Below are 7,373 nucleotides of genomic sequence, written 5' to 3' on the forward strand. Positions count from 1 at the left end.
CTACTACAAAGACACATGCACACGTATGTTTATTGCGGCACTATTCACAATAGCAAAGACTTGGAATCAACCCAAATGTCCATCAGTGACAGACTGGATTAAGAAAATGTGGCACATATACACCATGGAATACTATGCAGCCATAAAAAAGGATGAGTTTGCGTCCTTTGTAGGGACATGGATGCAGCTGGAAACCATCATTCTTAGCAAACTATCACAAGAAGAGAAAACCAAACACCGCATGTTCTCACTCATAGGTGGGAACTGAACAATGAGCTCACTTGGACTCGGGAAGGGGAACATCACACAGTGGGGCCTATCATGGGGAGGGGGGAGGGGGGAGGGATTGCATTGGGGAGTTATACCTGATATAAATGATGAATTGATGGGTGCTGACGAGTTGATGGTTGCAGCACACCAACATGGCACATGTATACATATGTAACAAACCTGCACGTTATGCACATGTACCCTAGAACTTAAAGTATAATAAAAAATAAATAAATAAATAAATAATAAATAATAAATAATAAAAATAAAAAAATCTGTAGACCATCATGGGGAGTAATACTGTCATGTTAACATATTAAGTCCTCTAATCTATAAATGTGGAATATTTTTCTATTCCTTTAGAACTTATAATTTCTTCCAATGATGTTATACAGTTTTCTGAATATATGTTTTACATTTCTTTAAACATATTCCTAAATATTTTATTCTTTTTGATGCTATTATAGATGAAATTGTTTTCTTAATGTTATTTTCAGATTGTTCCTTGCCAGTGTGTAGAAACACAGTTGATTTTCATCTATTGGTCTTGTATCCTGCAACCTTGTTGAAATTGTTTACTAGTTCTAATAGTTTTTTAGTGGAGTCCTTAAGACTTGCCATGTACAAGGCCCATGTTGCTTAAGTAGAGGTCATTTATTTCTTCCTTTCCAAGTGAGTCTTTTACTACTACTGCTAGCCTTATTGCTCTGGCTAGAGCAATAGAAGTACATTGGATTTTGTTTTAAAAAATTACCTACTGACATTATCATGATTTATTTCTGTCCTTTATTCTAGTAATATGGCATGTTACATTAATTAATTTTCATGTGTTAATTCAACCTGAGATAAATTCCATTTGGGCATGGTGTGAATTTTTTTTTTTTTTTTTTTTTTTTTGTATGTGTTGCTGGATTCAGTTTATAAATATTTCAGAAGAGATTTTTGTGTCAATAATCACAAAAAATACTGGTACAGTATATCTGAGTTGCCTTGTCTGATTATGGTATCAGCGCAATACTGACTGCATAGAATAAGGTCATAAGTGTTTCTTCCTTTTCCATTTTCAGAAGAGTTTGTAAAGGATTGGTACTAATTTTTAAATGTTTGATGAAAATCGCCAGTGAAGCTACCTGAAATAGAAATGTTGTTTGTAGACATTTTTAAATTCCTAATTAAGTTTCCTTGCTTATTGTAAGTCTGTTTAGATTTTCAGTTTCTTAGTGAGTCAGTTTTGAATGTAACTTTTTAGGAACATGGTAATTGTATCATAGATTTACTGGCATACAGTTCTTCATAGTATTTCCTTATGGTCATACTTATTTCTGTAAAGGTATTAGTAATGTCAACTATTCACTCCTGATTTCACAATTTGAGTCTTCTCTGTTATTAGCATGATCCTAATAGCTAAATGTTTGTCAATTTTGTTGATTTTTTTAAAAAAAATCTTTTGGTTTTGTTCATTTTCTGTATTTTTTTCTCTATTTTATTTATTTCCACTATAATCTTTATTATTTTCTTTGTTCTGTTTGATTTGGATTTAGTTTGACCTTTTTTCCTGGTTTCTCAAGGTGAAAGTTTAGGTAATTGATTTAAAGTTTTTCTTCTTTTTTAAATATAGGCATTTACACAACTAAATTTCACTCTAAGCATTGTTTTAGCTGTATGCCACAAATTTTAGCATGTTGTGTGTTCATTTTTTTCATCTCAAAGTGCCTTCTAATGTACTTGGTCATGTCCTCTTTTACTCATTGATTATTTAGGAGCACCCTCTTTAATATCCACATATTTGTGAGTTTCCTGAAGTTCCTTTTATTGTTCTAACTTAATTCTATTTTGTTAGGAGAACATACTTCCTATGATTTCAACAGTGTTAAATTTCCCAACACATATTTCTTAGCCCAGTATGTTTACTATCCTGGAGAATGCTCCATGTATGCTTGACAATGTATATTCAGCAAATTGAAGTGTTCTGTAGATGTCCATCTGTTTTAATTGGTTTAAAGCGTTCTGCATTCTTGGTGGTCTTCTAAATAGTCACTCTATCCATCATTGAAAGTGGACTATTAAAGCCTCCAATTACTATTGTTGGATTGCCCATTTCATGCCTTTAATTTTGTTAGTCTTTGCTTAATGCATTTTGGGGTTCTGTTGTTAAATACATATATGTCTATAATTATTAATTTCTTGATGAAATGATCTTCTTAATGATAAAACATCCTTCTTTAGTAACTTTGTCTTTTTTAAAATTCTTTCTTTCGGGCCAGGTGCGGTGACTCACGCCTGTAATTCTAGCACTTGGGGAAGCTGAGGTGGGCGGATCACGAGATCAGGAGTTTCAGACCAGCCTGACCAACATGGCAAAACCCCATCTCTACTAAAAATACAAAAATTAGCTGGGCATGGTGGCAGGCACCTGTAATCCCAGCAACTCGGGAAGCTAAGGCAGGAGAATCGCTTAAACCCAGGAGACAGAGGCTGCAGTGAGCCGAGATTGTGCCACTGCACTCCAGCCTGGGCGACAAGAACAAGACTCTGTCTCAAAAAAAAAAAAAAAAAATTCTTTTTTCCATAATATTAGTATAGTCACTTCAGCTCTCTTAGGATTGCTATTTGCATGATACAAAATTTTTCATTCTTTAACTTTCAACCTATTCTTACCTTTGAATCTAAAATGTGCTGCCAATAGATGGTGTGTAGTTGAATCTTGATTTTTGCACAATCTAACAATTCCTATCTTTGGTTAGATTGTTAAAAACGTTCGCATCTAATGTTATTAATATGGTTTGACTTATGGTTGTCATTTTGCTTTTCATTTCCTATATGTCTCATGGTTCATTCTTCTCTTCCTCCTTTACTAAACTGTCCCTTCCAGGTAAAAACTGCTATCTTAGCGTGGGAGATGAGAGTGAACTGAGCCTCCTTTTCTTGGTTGAACCCATTGAGAATAGGGCTTAAATCACACTGAGCTGGGGATGAGGCATGTCCTTAATATAACAGACTTCCATAGTTCTTACTCAGATTTAGTACTATAGATTTTCTTGAATAAATATTTCTCCATTTCCTCTATGTTTTTAGGAGAGTTTCCAGCGACTACATGGTTTTTTTTTGTAAATAATTTTCACCAGTTATAGTTGTTTCACTGGGGAGAGGGTTCACAGAGGTCATTACACCACACCCATCCCAGAAATGCTTCTGCCATACCATTTTATATGTCTTCTGAAGAACTTGAGGCAATGCGTAAGTTCTTATCAGTGTCAGAGCAATACAAAGTATATCCAATATATGCTTCTGGGATTCCTCATCTCTGCTTTTCAATTTCTCTTCTGATATAGAAAAATACAAAGAAAGAAAGGACATCTGGATACTCCTTTTTCTACTTTATACTTTCAATTGATGAGTTGGAAAAGATGGTGGAACTGAACAACCCAAAGGCCTGCTAGAAATTTTCAGCTTCCCACAGCTCTCACTAAAAGTGTTGCTATGGCCAGGCACAGTGGCTTACACCTAGAATCCCAGCACTTTGGGAGACTGAGGCAGTGGATCACTTTAGACCAGGAGTTTGAGACCAGCCTGGCCAACATAACAAAACCTTGTCTCTATTAAAAATACAAAAATTAGTCAGGCATAGTGGTACATGCCTGTAATCCCAGCTACTTGGGAGGCTGAGTCATAAGAATTGCTTGAATCTGAGAGGCAGAGGTTGCAGTGAGCTGAGATCACACCATGGCACTACAACTTGGGTGAGAGAGTGGAACTCTGTCTCAAAAAAAAAATAAAATAAAATGTTTCTATGTAAGCATAAATCATATTCGTAATAGTACTTTCGTTGGGTAGATTGATGGTACTTTTATATCTCCTGGATTAAAGTTCATATAACTGTGTGCTGGAAATGTCTAGACTGAAATATGATGTCTGAACCTGTCAATGTCTGACAGAAACCTGTTATATCAATCTGAATAACTTAGATTTGATCCTTGCCCCTAACTCTTGTAGAGTTCTTGAAAATGTACTACAAACAATGTCTATAGTGGCACAAGGACCTTTCCTGTAAGGTATATGTGTCATAGTTGCTAAAGAACAATATTAGAAGTACATAAAAAATTCTACAAGGAATATTAGCCACTTTTGCCTCTAATAAGGTACTTGTTAAGAATATAACTCATAATCTAATAAGAGACAAGTGGCAAATATAGTTAATGTAAATTTTCATTTAAAAAAATGATACTTCAAGTTTCAGCTCCAACATGTAAAGAGCTTTGAAGTTGTCACTTAGGGACTTACAAGAAAAAATAACTGAATAAATTGGGGGAAACATGATTTTCTTGAGGTTGCAGGGCAAACCAACTTTCAGAAATCAGGAAAGATGGACAAGTTCACAAAAACATACCTGAGTTCAGTTGATCTGGTGCAGAAGCTGCTGGACTATAAACCTGTAGATACAGTTAAATAGCAATGTTGATGAATGGATGAGGGTTAAGTGTAGAGTTCGTTCAGAGGGAAAGATGCCTTAGGGCTGCATTCTCAATACTTTCATAGAAATCCAGCAGGTTTGAAAAGCCAAGAAAGCTCACTTCTTATTTTTGGCAGGAAGAGGTGAAAAATATCATCTTGAAGTATGACCAATGTGTTCTCCAGATGAATAACAAAGGCCCACTGCCCAGTGAAAAATATTTCACCAGAGCTTTATCTCACATAGGCAGAAAAGTAACTTCAGCCCACCTCTAGCCTTCTTGTGTCATCCAAAGTGCCTGGGTGTGGTGGGGAGGGAGCAAAGGTGAAAAACTTAGGTCACAATCCAGGGACTTGTTATCAAAGAGGTTTCATGACTTACTTGCTCATAGTCACATGTCCAGTTGAGGTATAAAAGCATATTTAGTAGTTTCAAAATGGACACTCTTGAGGCTTCTAATACAGAACTGAATTCAAAACAAAACAAAAATAGCTTTTTTTGCAATAGGTTTGTCACCAGAACACAGGTATTGTAAAAACCACCCCTAAAAGCCACAGTGGAAAAGGAATAAAATTTGTGTACACATGGTTGTCTTGGACTTCAGGTTCAGGGAATTCCACTACTACCAGCCATCTGATCTATAAATGTAGTGCCATTGACAAAAGAACCACTGAAAATCTGGAGAAGGAGGCTGCTGAGATGGGAAAGGGCTCCTTCAAGTATTCCCGGGTCTTGAATAAACTGAAAGGTGAGCCTGAGTGTGATATCACCATTGATATTCCCCTCTGGAAATTTGAGACCATCAGATATGACTATCACTGATGCCCTAGGACACAGAGACTTTATCAAAAACATGATTACAACCACATCTCAGGCTGGCTGTGCAGTCCTGATTGTTGCTGCTCACATATATGTCACAGTAGATGAATTTGAAGCTGTAATCTCTAAGAATGGGCAGAGCCATGAGCATGTCCTTCTGGCTTCCACACTGAGTGTGAAAGAACTAATTGTTGGTGTTAGTAACATGGATTCCGCTGAGCCACTCTACAGCCAGAAGAAATACAAGGAAATTGTTAAGAAAGTTAGCACTTAGAGTAATTGGTTACAAACCTGCCATAGTAGCATTTGTGCCCATTTCTGGTTGGAACGGAGACAACATGCTGGAGCCAAGTGCTCACATGCCTTGGTTCAATGGGTGGAAAGTCACCTATAAAGATGGCAATGCAGTGGAACCACACTGCTAGAAGCTCTGCATTGCATCCATCCAAACCAATGCCTTCAACTGACAAGTTGCATCTGCCTTTCCAGGATGTCTACAAAATTGGTGGTATTGGTAATGTGCCTTTGGGCTGAGTGGAAGTTGGTGTTCTCAAACCCACCATGGTGTTCCCTTTGCTCTACTCCATGTTACAACTGAAATAAAGTCTGTTGAAATGCACCATGAAGCTTTGAGTGGTGCTCTTCCTGGGGACAGTGTGGGCTTCAATATCAAGAATGTGTCTGTCAAAGATGTTCGTTGTGGCAATGTTGCCGGTGACAGCAAAAATGACACACCGATGGAATCAGCTGACTTCACTGCTCAGGTGATTATCCAGAACCATCCAGGCCAAATCCCTGCTGGCAGCACCCCTGTACTGGATTGTCACACAGCTCGCCTTGCTTGCAAGTTTGCTGAGCTGAAGGAAAAGATTGATTGCCATTCTGGTAAGAAGCTGGAAAATGGCCCTAAGTTCTTGAAATCTGGTGATGCTGCCATTTGTTGATGAGGTTCCTGCCAAGTCAGGCATGTTGAGCAGTCCTCTGACTATCCTCCTCTGCATCCTTTGGCTTTCGTGATATAAGATAGACAGCTGTCATGGTGTCATCCAAGTAGTGAACAAGAAGGCTGCTGGGAGGTGGCAAGTTCATCAAGTCTCCCCAGAAAGCTCAGAAGGCTGAATAAATATTATCCCTAATACCTGCAGATCAGTCTTAATCAAAACTGTTTGTTTCAACTGGCCATTTAAAGACTGGCTAATGATAATAATGCATCATAAAACCTTTAAAAGGAAAGGAGAATGTTTTGTGGGCCATTTTTTGGTTTGTTTTTTTTTTTTTTTTTTTTTTTTTTTTTTTTGCATGTGGCAGTTTTAAGTTATTAGATTTTTAAAATCAGTGCTCTTTAATGAAAACAACTTGACCAAAAATCTGTCACAGAATTTGTGACACATTAAAACAAAGTTAAATAAGAAAACAAATAAAAAAGCTTTGTAAAATAAAAATAAAATTCTTCATCAAACCTAAGTCATAAAAACACATTTTTCCCTGAGTCTTCATTTCTAAAAACCCCTATATCATGTAAATCTGATGTTAAACAAATGTGTTATGCTTTCCTCTTGTTGATCTTTCTTGTATATGGGTGAGAAAAAGATATTTTTCTCTTCTATAAGTTCAAAATACTTATTGTACATTGAGACATAGCAGCGAATCTTTGTGGATCAGTACAAGTCTCTGGAACTAAGTCTTTTGGAAAGAGTGGTTGATCAAAGTATTTTTATTTGGCCAGTGCCAAAAAATAACTATAAAATTACTAATTTTCAAATATGTGCTATAAATTAGTTCCAAATGAATGTAAATCTTGAAAATAATTTAGGTTTCTAATTAGTCTTTCCAG

General features: G+C 36.5%; 1 pseudogene; it reads left to right on the forward strand.

The window, feature by feature from the left end:
* The first annotated feature begins 3,503 nt into the window (after window positions 1–3,503).
* On the forward strand, window positions 3,504–6,483 carry LOC111550992 (annotated as a pseudogene).
* The last annotated feature ends 890 nt before the right edge of the window (window positions 6,484–7,373 follow it).

The sequence above is a fragment of the Piliocolobus tephrosceles genome, unplaced genomic scaffold (genome assembly GCF_002776525.5).
Source record: "Piliocolobus tephrosceles isolate RC106 unplaced genomic scaffold, ASM277652v3 unscaffolded_24394, whole genome shotgun sequence".
NCBI lineage: Eukaryota > Metazoa > Chordata > Mammalia > Primates > Cercopithecidae > Piliocolobus > Piliocolobus tephrosceles.